We start from the raw sequence: 22934 nt of genomic DNA on the forward strand, positions 1-22934 counted from the left end.
TTTCTAATCCGTTTCCATCATTCCTAATAACAAATGACTCATTTTTTCTCTTTTCCCCTCACCTCACTCAATGGACTAAATCAGTTAGGTTGTCAGTGGTTCAGGGCAAAGTCTGGCCCTCTCACTCTGACAACATGTTTTAATTTTGCTGTTCAAGCACTTCTTCTGGGACAGGTGCCCAGTAAGTGCTATAGAAACCAGTGTTTACTATTCACAAGAGGAAGAATTTCAGGAAAAATCCATCGTAACATCCATGATGTTTGGTCTTATCACTATTGTTACAGCCACATGCCAGTTTTGGCATGTCAACCTGCATCTCTTTTGGGGTCCAGCCCGCTCCAGGCTGCAATCCCCTGTGCACCTGGAGTGAGCACTGCCTCAGGTCTGATGGACTGTCCAGATCCATGGCAGTGTTCTCCCTAGGACAATCACAGGGGGAAACAGTGATTAACAGGTTCTCTAAAGCCAAGTAGTTGGAGCCAAAGTATTTCAGAGGAAAAATACTGCTTACCTTACCCACTGCAGCATATCTGGCCTCTCCTTATGGCCGGAACTAGAAAGACCCAAATCTTTTGTGTCTCAGCAGACACCTAAATCCTGAACAGGCAACAGAGCTGAGTGTGTCTCCCAGCAGCTCTTGAAGTTCTCTCTTTTTCACTGTCAGTATATTTTGCTATTTGACTTCTAGAAAGTTTTCTCCTCATCATAAGCAATTTCCACATCATATCAGTGGACTGTGCTGCTAGGTCTGAGTCCATACACCCAGCGAAGCATCGCACTCCAGATGCAGCGGGAATTCGCTTGAATTCTGTGTGAATGATGACGTACTCTTCATTGGCTGTGGTTTTGTTTTACTCTCTTGCTCATTATCAAGTGCCATCCCTGCTTCTTATTCATTCTCAACATATCTGTGTCTTTACACCTTTTGTACAGCCTCCAGCAATCCACGCATTGCTCCCATGCTCCTACCTGGTGCTCGCTTGTAATTACCTTTTCTGTTTTTCCTATCCTTTTCCCAAAAGGCTGAGGTACATTTTGCTTTTTCTCAACTGTAACATTTCTTTCCTCCCACTTTTTCAAAATTCACCACCGTAACAATCCAACATGCTGCCACCGTCTGTGTCACAGCAACAACCTCCGAAGCAGTCATTCCTGGAGCTGCTATGGAAACACAAGTATTGCTGAGCTAGTTTTCTGGGCAATCACTGCTCCTCACCTGCAGCCCGGGGGCACACCACCCGAAGCTGCTGTCGTGATGCCCTGTTTCCTAGCTCATTAAGGGCAGAAGGAAGATTGAAGTCCTCTATTCCTCAGCATGGAGCACAGAACTATCCTGAATCAATACTGTTTAAAATATGTTCATTTCTTTTGGAGAATACTTCCATACTTCATCTAAAAATGGCTAGGAATGAAGAATACAGTGGTAAGTTTTTCAAATGGATGAAGATCTTCACCATTATAACACTCTACCCTCTTTCTCGCCTAAATTTACTGAGCTTCAGCTTTTAGCCACTGTACATCCAGTACATCTTTTTTGTCCTAGTTGGATGACTCCATTATCAACATTGTATTCTCTACACAAGTACCAAGAGATGATGACAAAGTCTCCCTTCTTTTCAGCAAATTAAACATATTGTTAGACGGGGTGCTCAGGTTCATTCTGGGTTATCGGACGCAGAAGTCCCCAGCTCATAGCACCCAAACACAAGGGACAGTAAGCGTCGAGTCAAAGCTTTGAGGCAATGGAAACATTGGGATTATTTCCACTGCAACTGGTGAGAGCATGGCCAGGTTATAACTCAGCGAGGAGATGCTCCTGAACCCTAAATTCCTGTGAAGAGTGAAATGGTCTTTAGACCAGGCTTGAAGTATTCTAGCAAAGAGACACAAAAGTTTTTCCTTTTGCCACACCAGCTATGTTTGGTGACTAAGTAAAGAGCCTGAGTATCTTGTTAACATGCCCTACAATCTTGAAAGCTGACCCTTTGCAATAAGAAGTGTGACAAAGAAACAAGCTCTTGAATGGGAAGAAAAAAAAAGGCTGTGTGCCCCAAGCACTGTAACCCGAATAAAGGCGCTTTCTAAAGGAACAAAGATGCTTGTACACAGGTGCCTGCTACAATTGCTGCTCGTTCAGTTCGTGGGTAAAGTGCAAGACAGTTACGCTGTTGGGAATTGAACGGCACAGGAGTTTGAAGCAGAGAGGCTGGTTTCCTCAGCCTCTCGATTTCACAACAGTTCCTGAAAATTTCTGAGTTCCAGGAGAGCTGCCCGACTTCCTCCAAGCCGCTGCCTCCGAGCTGCATTCGCAACACTGGCGGCCTGTGTATTTCAGGAATGTAAAAAACTGGCACAGTGAGGTCTGTGATTCAGCCAAGATGATGTGTTGGGACATGACCGAACTTAATTAAAAGGAGCTTAAGACAGACAGACCAAAAAAAAAAGAGTTTGCAAGACTTCTTAAAGAGCCAATTAATTATTATTTGTGGCTGCACACGCCAGCTGGGCCACAACGTGGAATCTCCCCAGCCCTTACCACTCACCTCTGAGCCCTTACACGAAGCCAAAGAAAAGCCCTGGACAGGTCAGGGTTTGGGACCTCTGGGCCAAACCCTCCGCACTGTAGCTGGGTAGAACTCTACTGAAATCAGCCGCACGGCATCCTTCACACCCGCAGACTGGTGCTGGCTCTTGGAGAAGGCAGTGTGCCCTGACAGTAGACACAGAAGCAAGAGCTGAGCATCAGCCTGGTTTATATGTAAAAACGCATGGCCTACCCAGAGCAGGATCACCTAACTGGCATTCATTTTCCCTGGGTTTGTGGACTGGAAAAGGAAGGACTGACTCAGCATGGAGTCCAGGTGGGGGAAGAGAGAGTAAATACGAGTAATTGCATCCTCTCCATTGCATGACATGATCACTCTCAGAGCTGCACCAGGAGCCCACACTAACAAAAGCACTGTTTCACACAACACACTTCCAGACTAGTTTCCTGTAAGGAATTCATTGTCTCCTTGGCAATTCCCACTGACAGGAGTAACTCCAAATTCCCATTCCTGAGTCTATGGCCTTGAATCCTTCATTACCTCCCCGATATACAAAAGCAATGCTGACACAGCCTAGCGCGTGAGCAACCTTCTTGCCTCCAGCTCTTCTACACACTAGTGTAGAACTGTCCCAGAGAAAGAGCTGAGCAAAGACAGGAGTGGGTCTCACCACAGAACAGGCTGCCCGGGAACTCAGCTCCGTGCGCTGCACAGAGACGGAGAAGCTGGAGCCACGCAGGGCTAGGTGTGCGTGGTGAGCATGCCTCGTGCACGCCTGCCAAAATATGCACTTTTCCTGCTCAAGAGAAGCAGACTCTAATACACCCTGATTGTAACAGAGGAGTGCCTTTCGCACGAGACTGCAAATTTCAACAGTGGGGATTTCTTATTTGGGCTTGCTGTCATTTCAGCGGCTTCACAAGGCTCCTGCGTGCGTGTGACTGGCACGGCTGCTCCCCGTGGCCGGGCTGGGGAGCCTCCTACCGCTGCAGGCCCCACACCTGCTCGCACAGCCCTACCTGCACGTATGCCTTGGCAGCCCCTGTGGCATTTGCTGGGGTGGGGGTGGGAAGACCATGGTGTCATTACCGAGGTTGAGCAAACCAGGTGCAATCAGTCTGGGTTTGGCTGAAGCATCCTCCACCCTTCTCGAGCTATTTAACCCCTGCACTGCCAAACCTTAATGCATGCCCAAGGCAATGAGAAATGTTTAGGTCAATCATCACTCCCAGATTCCCAAAGGCACTACAGGAGGAACACGGTTATATGAGGGATTCATTGCCTTTATGCAGGACTCCAGCTACAGGGCTCTGAAAACACTTTTAACCAAAGCAATGAAAACACATACTAAACATTATAAACCAAATTGTCATTTGAACATGGGTTGGTCTCCCTTGTGCTACCTGGTCTGAGACGAGTTTAAATGATGCTTGAAAGTCCTTTGGAGAGCATGGCTTTGGGACTAATGTGCTTGGAGCGCAACGGGCAAGAAGACTGCAAGATGCCCACTCCTCTCCAAAGGCTGCAGTAGCTCTTCTGGTGCTGCCCTGGTGTGCCGATGAGGACGCGTCAGGATGCAGAGCACGGCCAGCATGGAGAGCCTTAGGAAGAGTTCCCTGGTTCAGCTTTGAGACTCAGTGCTTGGTGACCACGATGCAAGTTCTGTTTGGGAAGTGATTTGAAGGGGCACCGCTTTTATACAACTTTGAAAATAAAGCACCTACTGCATGTGGCAACATGTACACTGAAGCATACATAGACAAACTGAGGCACTTCTGAGCTGCATGTAGCCCAAAAGCAGTTCACATGTAGCTCAGATGACTTGCAGCAAAGGGCCTATGGTGGTGCAGAGACTGCTGGGCAACCCAAGTCCTCAGTGATGGGAAGAAGTGTGGCAATATCACTGGGTCATCCCTGGACACGGCTGCATGTTCGGTCTAGCTCCAGCCCCATCCCGTAGTGGAGAGGCAAGACCCCAGGAGCCACCGTCCTCTCAGGCCTGAAAATTGCTCCCTGGCACACCCACCTTTCACCTTCCCAGCTGCAGAGCGCTCTGGTCTCTGGGGTACATGTGGCTTCCTGACCCAGGAAGATTTTGGTACGCAGTCTGTAAGGGCTGGACAATTACCCACGCCTGAGCTCAAGGCTCCATTGAGTCTGCTAATGGCCGCTTACTTCCAGTCTGTTATGCTGCTCAAATTTAATACTTTCATGGCAAAACCTTAGGATTGAGACCTGCATGGGAAACTGCTGACTGCAGATCACTCAGGCCGAGAGGAGCATGTTTGCATCCCGGCTGCAGAAGCCCTGGAACTCCTTCACTGGAGTTTCTATCTCCATTTGTTCTTCTAGGTCTCTCACAAAAGGGCTGAAGGAGCAGGGTGGGACTTGGGGGGAACTCCCAGCTGAAAGGAGCTTAACACCTTGCTGGATCCTTGCCAAACACAGTTTCAGATTAAGAACTTCAAACTATCAGGAAAAATGATTCCCTCAGCCCCTGGGGGGGGGGGGGGCAGCGAAAGACCCAAGCACAGCACAGATGCGAGGCAGAGCTCAGATCTGACACAAAAAGGCAGGGTTGCTCACCTCTCCGAGGGGTTGAAGCCTGAAGAAAGGGGCACTGCTCCTAGGAGGGGACAAAGCCTGCAAACCCCACAACAAAGGCTACTTTTCAGCCGCACATAAAAGGAGGAGGGCCGGGCTCTGCCCCTCCAGCAGACCCCACCCCTCGCAGCGTGGAGGCCTTAGCCCGAGCGCCAGCCAAATCTAATCAAGCCTGACAGGCAAGACAACGCAGAGCCCCTTGCCTCAGGCACCCCCCGGCTCTCCTGCCCCCCCCCCCCAGGCCTCCCCTGCCCCCCCCCAGGCCTCCCCGACCCCCAGGCGTGGGGTGGTGCTGGAGCGGCTCACGCGCCCGCCCTAGCAGCACCACCACTGCCCGCTAAGGCAACACCCCGCTCCCCCACCGTCACCCCCTTCTGCTCAGGTGCACCAGCCGCGGAGGTGGGTGCAACTCCCCACGACGGCGGGGGGAACCTCCTGCCTCCGAGCAGCCTTGGGGGGCCGCTGGCACCTCAGCTGTTCCAGCGCGAAAGCTCGGCTCGGCAGGGAGGAGCAGCAGCTCCCGGCCTTGCCGCGGCGAGGCTGGCGGCAGGCTCCCCGAGGCGTGGGCCCCTCCGTGCTTACAGCCCCGTTTCTGGGGCTTTGCCCCGCTGCCCAGCCAGGCTGGCCGTGCCTGGCCTTCCCCAGCGACGGCTGCCAGCAGCAGCTCTGCCTGCCCGCGGGCTCTGCGCACCCCCCTGGGTCCCAGGCCGGGCGTTCCCGCTTCTTCGGGTCGCAGGGACAAAGGAGGCTGGCTCTGCCCTCCCGGCCGCAGCGGGCTGCAGCCCCAGCGCGAGGCTGTCCTTGCCTCGGAGGGCAGCCACGCAGAGCGACGGGGGCCGGGCTGCCCCGTCCTCAACGCACTGCACACCGAGCACCCACCAGCAGTGCTCACACCGGGCGAGCCTGTGCCCCCGAGTCCTTACGGGTTAAAGCACAGCCCAGTGCTGATTAAAGCCACATCCTGAACAGTACACGTTTCCCTTTGGATAGACAAAAACAGAGCTTTAAATGAGTTCATTTAAGCATCTCTGGGACAAACAACCAAGTGTGGAAGGTGGAGAACAGCTCAGAGTAGTCAGACCTGCCTCATGAGAGCAGAGAAGGCCAAGTATTTTCCTCAAATTGCCCCTCCTGCACCCCAGCCCCACTCCTCGGGTCAGGGCTCAGTATGCGCCTGAGCAGGCAGAGGATCTAGCAAGGAAAAGCTGAATAAGCATTGCTTGAAAGGGAGGAGGCAGGAATCCACCAAAGTGAAGAGGAGGAGGAAGAGGAGGAGGAGGGAGCACAGGCTGTTTTTAGAAGTACTGGCACCACCTTAGTCTGCAGCAGCCAGGAAACTGGTTGGAAGCCCCATGACTTGAGCAAGACACCCAGACCTGGGAGCCAGGAGAGGAAGGGACTTGGCAGAAATTTCCCTGCAAAGGGAGAAATCATTTCTGCAGCAGAATATTCAGCTTGGCCTTGCTGCAAAGAAACCCTGCCAGATACCTGATCATGCCACAGCGTTTAGCACTCTGTTCCCCTGCTCAAATATAGTCATGACTCTTCTCCATCCACCTCTATCTTCCATCTGATCCTTTTTAGTCAGCTCTCCCCCAGCCTCAGTTGTCCTGCACTGCCCTGGGACCATCGCAGGGCTCCCTGCACCAAGAACAGCAGTTCCCCGTGCCCCTGGCTCCCGGCTGACCGCTCTCAAGTTCCTCCCACGCTCGCCTTTGGGCACTGTTGTTACGGCCCTGCCCCACCCTCTCCTTTGAGGAGCTCCGGCTCGAAGCACAAGGAAGGGAGGAAGTCGCTGTTCTGGTCTTGCTAGAGTTAACAGCAAAGAGGCCGAGCATCAAAAAGCCAGCTCAGGGAAGTTTTGGCACCATGCAGGAAGCTGCGATAACCTGGCTGATGCATTGCTAAACTCCGTGTCAGTTTATCTTTACCCTTCCTCTTCGGGACTCGCCGCACACAGCGCACGTGACGGTGCAGCGCGGTGGGAAGCCCGGGGCAGCCGGAACGCTTGCGAGGGAGCGCAGCAGATGGGCAAGACCACAGCACTGCACTGACTTCCTTACTGCTTGCAACAAAGCGAGTGAGAGGGTTAGAGAGAGCAACGGGGCTAAACTACACCTATCCACACTGCAGAAAGCAGTTTGTGTCAAGGGCTGGTGCTGCCAGCGTAAACCAGAAGGGCAAAGCCCGGGAGGTTTGCACACGTCAGCGAGGACTTCGGGAGGAGAACAATGCAACCTCAAACACATACAGGCACCGAAAAGCTTCGCTGTGCAAATGACAGCCGCGTCCTTATTTTCTGAATGTGTTTGCTCTTTGACGGCACTGCCCTTTGGAATTCATAAAAAATGAAGGAGGACAACTTTAAGTTTTAAAGACATTTTCCAGGGCAAAGCCGCACACTGAATCATTTCTTTTCACCATATTCCATGGAAACAAAAATCTGCATTTTCGAAAGCCTATAATCAGCTGCTTAGAGCATATACATCTTTCTCCCCACCACACATTGAAAAGATAAATCTACACTCGAATTGTAGTCCTGTTTTAACTCGTCATCTAATAAGACTGTCAGTTTGAGCCTAGCTCTGAATATCTGTTGCTAGATGAATAAATTCCCAGCTGAAAATCTAGAGCTAAAACATAGCTACCCTGAAAACGTCTCGTTAATAAGCAAATGACTGTGTAAGACATGCACTGGTTTTTACCATTGTATTTTAGCTCTCTTCTGCGTTGAACACAAGCATAAACATACCCAAATCCACTTGCAAGTACTCTATAGGGAACTCTTAAAAAATGAGACAAAAGAAAGTAGAAAGTTCACTTTGGGCCTGACATTTGCTGCACGGGTTGGACGCCGCACGGGAACAGCCTCTCCAGCAACAATGCTGCTTCCAGATCTTTTGTCCAAAACTCCTGCTGCAGACAGCACCCGGGATTCTTCCCCTTTTAGGGGGAACATTTGCCCAGGCGAAGGCCCGCGCCCACTCCAGAAACGGGCGACTCCAGCAGGCTGCAGCAAAGGACGCGGAATGGGTCTGACCGTGCCTAAAGAGGGTGACTGATAAGCAGAAGAGTAAGTTAAATTTTGTTGCTGATTACTTTAAATCCAAACTGGTCTGTGTCTTTGGGTCTAGGCCCATTTTTTGCAAGCTAGTTGGATTCTCATCCTGTCCTTCCGCATGCTACATTTTGGCCATGAATTTAAGGCTCCTGGAAGGCACCAGATGTTGGGGGGAGGGTGGCTTGTTTGTTTGTTTGTTTGAACTCTCCTTGCAAAAACAACAATAAAAGAAGGGAGGAAAACGGGACGATTTTAAACTTGCTTTCCAGCAGGGTGTGACTAGGGCGGGAAGGCAGCTCGGGGAGCACACTCGGAGAACGCCGGGAAGAACAAAAACGTACGGAGAAACTCGACATAAGAGAAGTAGAAGGGGCAGCAGTTTCCAATCACTGGTGGAGAGAAGACATGGAGACAAGATGGGTGATCTGGAGAAAGTTTTTATGGACAAAGCCTGGGAGCAGAAAAGCAGGAGTTCAGTCTCCAACACAGTGAGTGAGGACCCAGCAGACAGACAGCCGAGGGGACAGGTGAGGAAAGCGAGGACAAGAGGCAGAGCAGTGCAGGGGGCTCACTTGGCGATAAGCAGTCCAAATGTTGTGTTGACACTGTTTTCGCTACTCCGTGTTGTTTTACGTAGGGATTTCACACTGTCTAGAAGTTTATAGCATTCAGGAACCTTCTCTATTAAATGGGCCATGCCTGCACGGCAGAGCACTGTGACCAAGGGGATACACAGACCAGCTCTTTGGAGGTACAATAGAAAAGGTGCAAGGATGAAGATGAGGGAGAAATCCAAATTGATCCTGGGTCTGTGGGACAGGGACGACGCTGAGGAGGAAAGGATAACGTAGGCAAAAGGAAGGTCCGGGAGGAGAGAACAGCAGTTCTTTGAACTGAAATTCTGCTTTACTTTAAAACACACACATTGCAACAGAGATGCGCACATGCACGCACACACACAAACAAGTCAAGCGTCCACATGGACACAGTTGGTTCTGGATATTCCTTCTTTCTTTAATTGGTCCCAGGTGAGGCATCAACAATCACATCTGGAAATTTTTATACAAATGGCAGGAAAGCCAATGACTCGGGTCACAAATATTTCACGCTCTCTCTTTGCCAGAAACACAGGACAAATGTGGTTTACATCTGCCTCCCTATAAATACACACACTTGCAGTTGCAAGAGTCTCTGCTATGGCAAACACTTCTGCACATGACAGCAGAGCTGGTCACCGTGCCTTCCATCTCACCCGGCTGTTACTCAGTCACAGCCACGAAACTGGACCTTGGGTGGCACCTGCAGCCCAGGTCAGCTTATCATTAGGAGAGGACAAGACTGACCATAGAGGCAAAACACACAACCACGTTACATGGATAAGCACTTTCACCAGCCGCAGCCCCAGCCTTGCAGACACAGGTTCTCCACGAGCCCATCAGAGAGGCGCTCTCAGGCGCACCCCGCTCCCGCCTAACGTACAAACCCAGCGTTTATTTGACCAGCTCAGCTTTCAGGGGAGAAAGCTGCCAGTCCTCCTTTAATCCCTTACGCTTCCTGCCCTGGCTGCTAACAGGCTTGCTAAAGAAAGGCAGTGGTGGCAGAAGCAACAGTGTTTGTCCGCTCAGACCCAAGAAGAGTCCATACTAATTTCTTGTCTGTGATGCACCAGTCCAAGGGGACTGCTGGTGTGCGTTGGTGCTGCAGTACACAACTCAGCAGTAAAGCTCGTTCTCACACGTTACAACCAGAACTTATATCAAATGTTAACAGTATCACTGTTTCCTAGTAGTAACAGCGTACTCAGCTTCATCCTCCCCCCTGTCACTGTATAAGCATTAGGGTTGCAAAAGATGGAGACAGCTTCAGTAGTACCTGTTGTATCAGTGTCCCCAAGAACACAGAGGAGATGGACTGCTGTCTCCTTTGGTACTAGCTGATTCTTAGAAGAACCAGAAGGTCTTTGATTCTTTGCTCTTCTGAGATGTCCCTCTAATACAGATGCTGGTGTTTCTCCTTTACAATAAATGCTGTATTAGACAAACTGAAAGATCTGCTGGATACAAGTGAGTGTGCAAGGAAAGCAGAATTAGGCTGGAACAGCTCACAGACTCCTAATGAGCCAACTCTGATCCTATCTATGGCAACTTTGTGCTGCTCCAGGGGTAAAGAGACTGCAGATCTGACCTAACTAGATATCAGCGGGAATCTCCTAATGCTACCATGCAACGCACTTGGCATCTTTTCATTCTCTGTTTGCTCTTGGCAGAGTGCATATGGCAGAGAAAGGCTAGCTATCCACAGAGCTCTGCTAACCTCCGGGTAGCAAGGTATTACGAGGGTCACTGCACTGCACACCTAGAGTAGCCTAGAGTCTGCAACCATATGCCCCAGGATGAGGAAACTGTTTAGTAGACTAAGAGCAAAATATTTTTCACTCACCGAGGAGGCTGCCTACAGCTAAAGACACAGCTTTACCTACCTCTGAATGCCCAGTGTTATCCTTCATGCCAGCAGAATTTGCAATGGACAAAAGAGTAAACAGCACCCAGCTCCTGCATCTCTCCTTTATTTTGCTTGGTCGGTGGCATTTAGCTGGGGCACCTAGCTGTATTTTCCCTTGTCTAAAGCTCTAACGCAGATCAGCAAGTCCCATGAACGTTCAGGCAAGGGTTGGTCACTCGGCAGAACAGCGCAGCAAGACACACATCCCCTTTGAGGCAGGGGAATTCTAGAGGCAAAGCACTTAACACTGACAAGAGATCATTATTCTTTTATGCAATGTTTAATTAACAGATCCAATTTACCTCCTCTCACTGCTGCAAGAGAGCCAAAGAGCTTAACAAGTTTTTTTTTCTTTTCTTTTCTTTTTTTTGTAAAGGATTAAAGAAATTTGATTAAAGGTAGCGGCTGCCATTCCATCAGCCAGGCTAGAACCTAGTGACCCTTCGTGTGCTGCTGGGTACCTGTCCTAGTCCCTCAAGTCGAGAACCGGTACTGCCTACAGTACTGCCTTGACCAACCGTTACCTAGTTAGCCACATGCATTTTGGAGTTTTCCTTGGGAAACCGTACGGGAGTCACTACTTGAAACAAGACATAGCAAGGCGGATCACTGAACCGATCCGTGAGTTCATCATGGATAGCTCACGCTGTCCCCTCTGGAGCTCTGAGTGCCTCCCCGAACCCCAGGCCAGAATGGCCAATGCCACTGCGTGGCCGAGGTAACATGCAGGACTAGGAGAAACTGAACCGAGTAGGAGCACTAATGTTTGGGATCTTCCTTTTGAGTGCTGGCAGACACTGCCTTGCTCTGATTTATTCTCTGTAGCCTTTTTAAGGGCACACATTAAAATGACCTCCCCACGTGTCTCCACCAGTGCTCATCTGGTATGCCACAGGTGTGAGGCTTTGCTGTTCTTCACATCTTTTAAATGTTCCACCAGATGAAGAGACGAATTCCCTTTGTTCCTCGGAGATGGAGTTTCTTTCATTTCCTGCGTAAGGATGCAGGCCACACTTCCAGTAAGGGAACAGATGATGCAGGCCTAAAGGGTGCGGGTGCATTTGCATGGGACGGGTTATCAGGTGTTCTAGTACAATTAATCATTTCTGCCCATTGGGCTGTACCTGTCTGGTAACAGCAGTACACCCCTGAGTGCGATCTGCTTTGCAAGAGCTCCAGAGGAGAAAATCATCCTTTCAAATCCCTTTTCTCTCAGCTCATATACAGAGTCACCTTAAAACCAAAGCTGAATGGAAGGACCCTGATTTGGCTTATTTGCATATATGATTATGTAAATCAACCTATTGCTTCTTATCCCATGGCAGCAGACCTGCCATACTAGGCTGCAGAAGAGCCTCCAGGTCTGTGCCACAGTGGAGAAGATTGGATTATAGAAAGGGACATATGCATGAAAACAGGTCCTAGCTGCATATTCACAGTTCATCAGCAGATGCATGGGAAAAGTGGGATTTAACCCTTTGCTGTCAGAGAGGTAGTGTGGAGGAAAACTGCAGCAACCACAGAGACTGCTTAGATATAACGCAGCAGCCTTTGTTTGAACATGTTTAAGGCTAAACAGCAGAAGTATTCTGTGCCCATACAGACAGCTGCCTGCTGTGTGCAAGAGGGTTAATGAACTTAAGCCACCAGCTTCAGCAGGAAGCCATCAGAAATCAAAATGGTGAAAGATTTCCAGCCCCGAATCATCACAAGGTGAAATGCCACACTCACATATCAGTGTCACCATGTGATGTGTGCATACTCTCTGCTTGCTGCCAGGCAAATATTACTAGCCAGCATGCCCACCACCTATCTCCTGAGCTGCACCTTCTGCATTATCACACAGCTATCACACATCCCACTCCTGTCGAGGCCGTGTCATCCGTCTCTGTGCCTCCGGCCTCCCAGCTGCCATCCTGCATAGGCAGCCTCCAAACCAATGTCACCTGTACTGTCCAGGTGTCCAGGACACGCCGCAGCCCTGCGCTTCCTTGCTCTTTTACTATGCATCTGCCTGCCTAGCACCCCGCTGTCCCTCAGGGGTTCTGGGGAGTTAACCCATTCCTTTAATAACACAGCTTCTTATCAACTAACAGGCTCAACAGGCGCCGTCTGGGCAGCAGCACTTCTAGGGTTAATGCCATCCCAGTCCAGCATATCTAACCATCTGTAGGAAGTGGAACGTTTTTAATGCTGTGAGGAAACTGCTGCGTGGACAACAGAAGCAAAGAGGCCGGGCCCCATCTCCATCAAGAGGAAATAGAAGCAGCATTCAGGGATGCATGGAAAGTGCTGAGTAGTCACAAGACATATTTTGCAAGCTCTAAGTAATCTCTGTCTGGGCTAATAACACACCTCTCACAAAAAGAGTAAGAGAAGTGACAAAAGGAGAAAGAATTGGCACTTCTGGAGAACATGGCCAACATGAATCAGCCATCTTGCAAGAACTGATTTTAAACTGACTGTGGGCATCAGTGACAATAACTTCAGGGCTCCACGAAATGCTCTGAAGCAAAGCTAGCTATGCATCTGGATTTCTCTTTGGAGCTTGAAAATCAGGTTGGTTTTGGCCAAGAGTCGCTCAGCTTTTAAAGCCAACCTGGCCCAATCTAAAGTTTCCAAACCAGGGCAAATAAAGTGGATTTGGACGAGTTTCCTTTGGAGGGTTTTGCATGTGTGACAAACTCAAAGCAAAAGGAGTTTGGGGGGAGGTTTTACTTTTCTTTTCTTTTTTTTAATCCTTCTAGGACTAGGAACACAAGAGAGCAATTTAGCAATACCTTAGGTTGACCAAAACCAGTAGCATCTTTTCAAACACTGCTGTTTTTATCTACTCTGGGTCAGCTGCCCTTACCTACCCTGCATAAATACATGGAGAAGCATGTTGACATGCATTAGCTGACACTGGCTAACTCCAGCTCATTTTCCTACTGCAGGCAAAATCTAGGTGAGAACAGATGGAACTGAATCAAAAACTAACTTACTAAAGTGGCAGAGCCCTAGCAGTCCCAGGAACCTCACTCCAAATATCTGCAGTTTGAAATCTAAAAAATAATTTAAAAAAATTCTTCAATTCTAGGATTCCACACCCTCCTAAGCCAATCCTCAGCTTTGATGCCCCTCAAGGCAAGAACAAGTGCAGGAAGCAGAGCATGTGGATTGTATCTGTGCCCTAATCCTGCAGTTTAGATGCCAGCTTCCTCTTCTGCGGTGGCTGTCCCTTTGCAAAGTCATCCTCAGAAACAGGGGAACAAGCAACCATGAGTTTCTTTTCTCTATCTTCAGAGTTAGTACGGGGGTTTAGCAGTGGGGTTTCTTGCACCCCGGCTGCATTGCCTCAGCCACAGCACTGTGTTGCTTCTGTGGTCAGAAGGATGACACCCTAGGAACAAAGTCCATGTAGCTCCAGCAAAAGATATTCTGGCAACCTGCAAGACAATTACTAAGCTTCCACTTATTTGTATTTGTTCCTTGCAGTGGAATTCAGGGTATGTAGTGGTGGAGTCCAAACAGCCCTAGCGGCTTGCACATGACTGCATGGTCACTACAGAGAAGAAAGATAAAGCAATGCACAGGAAGGAATCCAGCTGAGGGAAGGAACACACATATGGACAAACCCATCCCACTAAGCACTGCAAGGAGGAGCAAGGTGCCGAGTTCAATGCATCCTTAGGGACAGAGCCTGGAAGCAATGGGAAGGACTCTTGGATGTGCTCAACAAAGGCAGTATGAGCTAGCTGCTGGCAAGGACGATCAGTTGTAGCATTCATATGTTATGTTTCTCTCTCCCCCTTCTTGAGTGCTCCCAGCAGGCCTGTGGTACTTGAAGGTACCAAGCCAATACGTTTACCAAACCTCCTCTCTTAGGTTCTCTTTAAGGCTAAAATGAGGACCTATCCCATCACCTATAAGTGAGAAGGCTTGGAAGAAGTTCCCTACAATCCCACTGATCTCTCGCAGTCAGAAACATGTACTGACAAAAATGTAGGGAACACTACTGCACCCCAAAGGGACATCCTGGAGCATGGAAGCTGCACCATCCAAAAAAGCAACTGCTGAATGCTGGAAATCGCTATTTCCATGGGACAGTCTAAGGCAGCTCTTGTCTGGCTCTGACAAAGGGCTTTGTGCCCCAGTGGCAGCACTCCAGGGTGTGCTCTCCCCCTTCCCCGGGAGTCCTGGGGCACTGGATGAAACAGGGCAAGGATGGAGTGTGCTTTGAATGGCAGCTGCCATGGCACCCAAAGTGCCCTGTCCCCAGCCAGAGCGAGAGCATCACCGACATGAGGCATCCAGCCCCCCGCCAGCCGGAGAGGTTAGACTCCAGCAATGCCTTCCCGTCCCCGGCTGGCTGTCTCCCATGTGGCGACGCATAGCACTATTCACCCGACTATTGGCCCAGCCCAGAACTGTTTTTATTAGAAAACACTAAGGCAAGCCTTTCCAAGCCTCAGAAGAATCATCTTGTAAAGATCTGGGCTTGAGATGCCAAATGATTGCTGCTTTGGCGGAGTCTGCACATTCATTTTTTATTGGTCACAAACGCTTTCCAGATGCTGGCATGCTGGCTGCAGATTGCAACTCTGGGGACTTGGCTCCCAGCCCTAGTCACTTTGTTAAACTCTTGACCTGCTGTGGGTTAAAAGAAGCGGGGAATGGGACTGAGTCACCACGAGGGCATTGCTAAGAGAGAGTGCGCACTACACAGCAGAGACCCATTTCAGCAGCTTTCTGTGCTCAGCTGGCATGGAAAACATTTAAGGTGGTCCACAGCAATCCAGCTCAGCTGCCAAAGATGGTGAGAACTGCAGCATACCACCAGTCCGGGGTTTAAGAGCGGGGACAGAGAAGCTGTCCCGCAGCTGGATTTTCCACACTGCAGCCCATACACTTTCCATCTTTTTTTCCTCTGCACAAGTGAATTTCCCATCCCTGCTCCAATCCTAAAGCAACCCTCTGAGCCAGAGCCATGTGCAACATCAGACTGAAAGCTGAAGCCAGGAAACCTTCCTTGGATTCAGGTTTCATGACAAGCCTGAAGCTTGTTCATCGAGAAGGTTTGCAAATCTTTGGAGAAAAAAGACTTTCTGGATTCTGAGCTCTTACAGGATGTCCCAAATAAGGCAAAAAAAGAGAGCGAACAAGCAGAAGGAAACACAATTTTGATAGAGCTGTTTCATATTTTTCTGATTGGAAAAAAATTGCCTTTGGAAAACACAGCTGTTAAAAATAATTGGATTTTTTCTCCCCTCAATAGGGGATATTTTTTAACTAACATCTTACATTTTTTGATAAGAGATTCCTCAACCAAAATTACTCTCCAGTTGATGGCTTTGTTTAATCTCGGTTTTTAAGAAGCAAAAGTCCTTTCAAAATCTCAGTTCAAAGAGAACTCTAATTGAGCTGAAACAAAATTTTTCATTCTGCCTTGAAACACCCAGCCAAAAGAAATGTTTCAGAGAAAATATTTCCATTCAGAATGTTAGAACAGAAGGAAAATGGTTTTTGACTAGCTCTATTGATTTGAGCTTTGGTACACATTTTATCTTCCCCCTGTATTTCACCGCCCACCCTTGGCGGTGGCGCTGGGAGCAGAGTCCCTCTGCACGGCTCCTGCCCAGGAGGTGACCTCAAGGCTTCCCTGTGCATCCAGTTCGGCCTGTCAGAGCTGAAGGTGCTCTCATCCTTGCTCTCCCATCCACTTCCGTAACAAAACGCTTCCTAAACAACCACTGCCTCTGACAAGCTATTGGTCTCTCTGCTAGAGGCAGATGATGAGCTACATTGCATCGGGATGCCCGGCAGGACAGCGGACAGGACACTGATCTCCAAGAACACAGATGAGTGCTGAAGACCCACAGAAATGAATCAGCTCCTTCAGCACTCAGAAAATGATGTGGCGGTGAAATAGCTGTTAACACCTGGCCTGCTGTCTGTTACTCCTTCAGCTGGGGTGAAAACTCCGAGTACAGATCAGACTTGCTCCCATCTACCCTGCCAGCTGGGGCTGGAGATTTTCAAAAGGTACAAACAGGAGCAGGGTACCCAGAGAAGGCTGGGTGCCTCGCTGCTCCTTGTGAACCTCTAGGCTGCCTTCAACCTCCTTGGGGCTTGTTGTCATCAACGGGCCTCTCAGCACCTACAGCAGGCAAGGCCTCAGAGTCTTGAGTAAGAAAAGGGAAGAGAGAGTGAGCTAGTCCTCAAGCCCTCGACACTCATTCAAGAAACAGAAGTCACAGGCTGGGGTTTCGGTACATGGGCTGCGAGCTGTCTCTTGTATTCATGCTCCGCAAGAGAGGTCTGCTCACAGCTCTGCTGCCCGCTTTTCGCGAGCAGTGTGACATCCCTTCAGTATTTCGTGTGCATAGAGAAAGCTCTACAATTCTGAGCAAGTATCAGGGGAAGGTTTTATCCATGGAGCTGGTCCAGTGATGCTAATTAAATCATCACATTAGAGCTGGGGGCTTTCTTGAGTAAGTGTTACCACTTGAGCTGAATCGCACCTCACAGCAAGGCCAGGTGTGCTGCCGAGACTCCAGAGAGCCCTGCCAAACTCATTTCACTTGTGATACTAAGGCCAATTCCAATGCAGTCTCTGGAGATTAATAAAACAGTGAAGCAATCCAGAGTAAACCTGAAGCCTTTTAGGTTCAGCCAAGTGGAAATCCAGCCTGACTCCCCACCCGAAAACAAACAACTGAGAAAAGAGAGAAAGTTTTACATAATAATCTATGCAATGTTACAGCAGACAGGGTTTCTCCGAGGACATTATGTAATGTCTCGTAAGGGCTTTTAGCTGAATTATCAGGTGACTTGCACAATTACTAAAGAGAAAAACAGAACCGCAGGTGAGCAGTGGGTGTGAGAATACACATCTGCCTGTTGTGCATTAGCAGCAGCAGAAGTGATTGAGATTCAGTGAGATGCTTGGAGATAGGCTTAGGCTACAGACCTCAGATTTGGAGTTGACAAGCTGCAAAGCCGACAGCTGTTTAGATCTGACACCCTGGTCCGGGCCTGTCTTCCCTAGCGAAGGACCCCTCCAGAAGCCTTTGCAGAGGGGCAGACTTTGTGGGGTGAATTTCCTGCCTGCTTGCATCTTTCACAGAATCAGGGGGTGGTTGAGGCTGGAAGGGACCTCTGGAGATCATCTAGTCCATCCCCTCTGCTCAAGCAGGGTCACCCAGAGCACGTTGCACAGGATCATGTCCAGGCAGGTTTTAAGTATCTCCAGAGAAGGAGACTCCACAACTTCTCTGGGCAACCTGTTCCAGTGCTCGGTGACCCTCAGAGTAAAGAAGTTTTTCCTCATATTCAGATGGAACTTGCTGTGTTTCAGTTTGTGCCTGTTGCCTCTCGTCCTGTCTCTGGGAACCACTGAAAATAGTCTGGCCCCATCCTCTTGACACCCTCCCTTAAGATATTTGTCTACATTGGTAAGATCCTCCCTCAGTCTTCTCTTCTCCAGGCTAAACAGGCCCAGCTCTCTCAGCCTTTCCTCATAAGAGAGATGCTCCAGTTCCCTACTCATCTTCGTAGCCCTACACAGAACTCCCTCCAGTAGCTCCATGTCTCCCATGTACTGGGGAGCCCAGAATTGGACACAGACTCCAGATGTGGCCTCACCAGAGCTGAGTAGAGGGGGAGGATAACCACCTCAACCTGCTGACAACACTCTTCCTAATGCACCCCAGGATACCATTGGCCTTCTTGGCCATGAGGGCACATTGCTGTCTCATGGTTAACTTGTTGTCCCCCAGGACCCCAGGTCCCTCTCCACAGAGCTGCTTTGCAGCAGGTCAACCCCCAACCTGTCCTGGTGCATGGGGTTATTCCTCCCTAGGTGCAGGACCCTGCACTTGCCTTTGTTGAACTTCATGAGGTTCCTCTCGGCCCAACTCTTCAGCCCAGATCTTTAAAAAATCTCTAAATCTTTAGGCCATCACACTAGGAGGCAGTGTTCTGGGACCGGTCATGAGTGCCACAGAGCCACACGGGAGACTTTTTGTCTATTTCCTCTCTCGTTGTAGTCCAAGATGGGAAGGACAAGGATACTGCACATGAAGTCACACTGCCTACAGGCTGATGTTTATTTGCATGCTATTCTCTCCCCCACCCTCTCTGCTCACTGAGAATGGAGGGGACATGGGATGAAGGGCCTGTAGGTTTATCAGGCCCAGCCTGGTGCAAACACAGCCGGTACATCAGATAACATAACCCCTCATGCCAACTTACTGACTTCTATCTTAAACTGAGTTCACAGCAAGAGGAAAACAAAACAAAACATCATTTTTTGGTGGGAGTCTGTTCCAGATTCTCTTTCCTCTGATGGTTAAGAACCTTCTAATTACCAGCCTAAAGTTATTACTGGCTAGATTATACCCATCTGTTCTCGTGCCAGTGTTGCCTTTTAGTTTAAGCAGTCCTTCTCCCTCCCTGGCATTTACCTCCCCTACTCCTCTTGCCCTGCTGTATTTACAGAATTTCTCTCAGGCTTCATTTTGCCAGACTAAACTTTTTATTAAGGGGAGATTTGTCTAATGCATTTTACACTTGCTCTTGCCCTAGACTGGTCTGTATTTGTCCAGCCTGAATGCCTTAGCTGGACAGCTTTGCTTTTACATTAGCACTGTCCCTTTAGCATGGAGTTGAAGAGGTACCTTATACATTGATTAAATGAACGAATGCTCTATTGCTATGCAGAGTGCTTTCCAACAGAATAAACACTCACAGGAAGACAAATCTATGAAGTCCTAACAACATGGTAGTGATTATTGAAGCAACAGGTAGTTGTTAACACGCAGAAGGCAATGCAGAACAAGGTGGATGGTACTGGGAGCAATTTGAAGGAAAAAAAAAGACGCTTGGCAGAATGAAGAATTAACTTCCAGACATATGGGGAGACCTAGCATTTCTCTTGAAAAAGCCTCTAGGCAACAAACCAATGATGGATTGCAGTACAAAGAACTTTTTCTAAAGAAGAGGAAAAAACAAATGTTGCCACAATTTTTATATTAAAGCTCCTTTTCAATGAGCAGTTCTACTAATATCACAGTAATTTTGCACATGGAATCATCACATTATACCACAGAAAACTTAAATCCGTAATCCCCCAATTGCACCATAATCAAATTGCTAGTATCACAACTCTGTTGTGGTAAAACCAGCCGGACCAGCAAACGAGAATGCCTCTTGGGTGAGTACATACAAGTCTCACATGCTGTTGGGCTGAGATAGCCCAGTCTGCTTTTGGGTTCCGTAATGCTTTCAGTATAGTAAAATAGCTTAAATGCATAATGTCATCTCTGCTGTGAATACAGCTCAGAAAGACATATGTGAACCCAAGCCAGAGTATGCAGCTGGCTTAGCTACATCTCTGAGAACTGCATTCCCAGCAGAAATTGCTTTAGACTCTTTTTTTCCTGGCCAAATTACTGTTAAAATTTTGAAGTATTTTCTCATGGAGATATTTCTAAGGCTAGATTTTGTATATGGGCATAAATCAAGCAATTCCATTTGCAGCTGACAGAATTATTGCAGACTTAACAGGGGCATCTGATATAAAAATCTCAACATGTAGTGCCCCTCCTTTAGTCTGCTGTGAAGTCTTGTTGTTTAACTGACTTTTGTATTTCACCCCAGAGGCAGCTGCATCAGACTACAGAGTGAATACTCTTCACATTAATCCATTAAACTTTCTTGGTTCCTACAGGGAGAGCAGTGCTGCACAGAAACATAGCCTACTACAATTTAAGGTAAATGCACCTGATTAGGTAAAATTCTAGGAGATACAGTCAATCACCCAGGAAGCTTTAAAACACATTCACATCTCTTTTAAATGCATCCTGTTGTACATTTTATAAATTTAAAGACTTTTACGAACCACAGCAGCAAGTCACCAGCAACACCTACTGTTTAAATGATGGGTATCTTACCAACAGCTCTTCTGCTCCCCCTAGCACTTGTTCTCATTATTGCAGATTACTTATTGCATTGCCAGTTACTAATTTGACAATGTTCTGATTACAAACCCAGGTTTCAACCTCCCACATGAAACCTGTGGGAAGGGAGGAAGGGTAAGAGGAGAGTCATGGGAAGATTGCCCTAAATCAGTCGGGGAGCAGGTGGTTTCAGCTCACCCCTGCGCACGCTGGCCCTCACTGCTCCCACACTCACAAGGAACTGCAGAGCTCGCTTATCCGGGGGCCACAACACCCAGAAAGCTCGTCATCTTTGCCCCCATTCTGGAACCTCGTCCTCATCGTGTTGCTCTTTGCACATGGACTGTGGCAAGGATATAGCTCATGCTTGTATGCCCAAATTAGCATTTTCAGACTTACCTACACCTATGTGTGAACGCACACACACACAGCGTGTAGCAAGTTTAAGAGATTCACAGCGGTTCTTCCATAAATTTCTATTTTGAAATCTGTTAAGAATCATTATTATTATTACTCTCCTAACATTATTATTACTATCTTAACAGGTTTACAGGATATACCACTGCTAACGCACAGCTGCAGTGGATCTCAAACAAAACGGACCCTACTCCCACTCTAAACAGCCGCTCCGAGACAGCACCTCTGCAGACCAAACGGAAGGGACCCGCCGGCCAGGGCAGCGCTGCTCTGTGCGCGCAGCACGCTGCTGCCGTGTCAGGGTAGCTGCGGCACCAACATCAGCACCTCGCATCAGCAGTGTTATCCCTCAGTGATGTCCTCTACAACTCGCTGCCTGTTCTCACATTCCCCGCTGGTTCTCTGTAAGCATTTCATTGGTAATAAATAAATATACATATAAATAAAATATATACATATAAATACATATACATATACACACATGCATACCCCAGACATCCCAATACTGATGGGCCTCTAGAAAGCTACAGTGGATTAAAGGTCATTTTAGCAAGGGACAAGGACTGATACTGATATTAGATAGTCTCATCCTTAACTAAAACTAGAGACCAGCCTCTAAGGAGTGAGAGTAAAAGACTGAAGCTTCTAGGGGGCAATCTTTAAAAAGAAAATTCAAAAACCTCCTGGAGAAGTACCATTTAGGTTCCCTGGGGTTAAGGCAGGAGAAGGTTTCCCAGAACATGCCCTGGGGTCAGGGAGATATGACTAATTCAAGTGCATCATATACCTCCCTCCCTCTGGAAATTAAGGAATAAACATTGACTGGCAGGGAGCAGCTACCAGTTTGGGACTGGGACTTAGTCTCCGGGCATTTCTTACTCTCACCTCTTTGCTGACTGGCAAACAAATTTCTCTCTTTTAAACATTTCCCCCTTCCTTCCCCTATCACTCCTTTCCTTCCCTAAGTGTGGAATGAGTCAGTCGGAGGAAGGTTGGCAAATCAAGGAAGAAGAAAAAGATGTTTATTAGAATTTGGACAGAATAAATATTTCTTCAGTTGCAGGGACTGTCAAAGACTCCTACCCATCAAGATAAGCCTCCACAATCTTAGCTGTAGGAGCTTTATTTTCCTCCAAGCATGATAGGCCTCAACCCGGTGGATAGCACAAAGAAAACAGGGATTTCCCCAATATTGGTACATATTATGTTAAGTTTCACCTTCAGGCAATATGTAATGGATGAATTATAAACCCTTGAAATCTTGTTTTCTAGTACAAATATTGGTAGATCCTTGACACAGTCATATTGATGTAACAATTACGCTTGATAGTATTGTTTACTAGCTGCAATAATACATCGTAATAAACTATAATCTACCATGATATTACAATATTGTACTATGATTACAGCTAAAACAAACATTACTCTGAGCTGTGTGCATGACACTATTTCACATACTTCTACTCAGCTACACCTAAGGCAACTAATTTAGCATACATAAAAATCTAGCTTAATTTCAAGTTTCATGACTGCAGAAAGAGCCAAAACAAATCCCACTGAGGTCCACACATGGAATAAAAGGAAACAGAAGATTATGTGACCGGCACATGAAAAAGAGGAAAGACTGGCAAAGGGAATCACTTTACAGAACTTGAGGGGGAAAAATGCTGGGAAGTTATAAAACAACATGGCAAATATAGTCACAAAGAGGTTTGACTTCCCTTTACTACATGGGATTATCAAAATAAGGAAACCGCACATCTGGAATGACAAATGATCAGGTCACATTTGTTTAATATGGATACATCCAAAGAACATGCTAGAGAACATCCAAAATAGAAATATGCTGCTGTCCATGCTGCA

At 48.1% G+C, this 22934-nt stretch overlaps 2 long non-coding RNA genes across 3 annotated transcripts in view; one reads left to right on the forward strand and one right to left on the reverse strand.

Moving 5' to 3' along the window:
• Positions 1-5228, reverse strand: part of LOC112985605 (uncharacterized) — a 74249-nt gene extending 69021 nt beyond the window's left edge. For both annotated transcript variants that reach the window (XR_010392068.1, XR_003259786.2), the window contains exons 1-2: positions 5133-5228; positions 3950-4208 (exon numbers count right to left, since the gene is read on the reverse strand). This is a non-coding gene — a long non-coding RNA (uncharacterized LOC112985605). The remainder of the gene's footprint in view (positions 1-3949; positions 4209-5132) is intronic.
• A 2259-nt stretch (positions 5229-7487) lies between these two features.
• LOC135330172 (uncharacterized) lies at positions 7488-21519 on the forward strand. Its single transcript, XR_010391983.1, has 3 exons — positions 7488-8223; positions 20426-20468; positions 21200-21519. It is a non-coding gene; the product is annotated as an uncharacterized LOC135330172 (long non-coding RNA).
• Positions 21520-22934: the final 1415 nt, after the last annotated feature.

The sequence above is a fragment of the Dromaius novaehollandiae genome, chromosome 17 (genome assembly GCF_036370855.1).
Source record: "Dromaius novaehollandiae isolate bDroNov1 chromosome 17, bDroNov1.hap1, whole genome shotgun sequence".
NCBI classification, from domain to species: Eukaryota; Metazoa; Chordata; class Aves; order Casuariiformes; family Dromaiidae; genus Dromaius; species Dromaius novaehollandiae.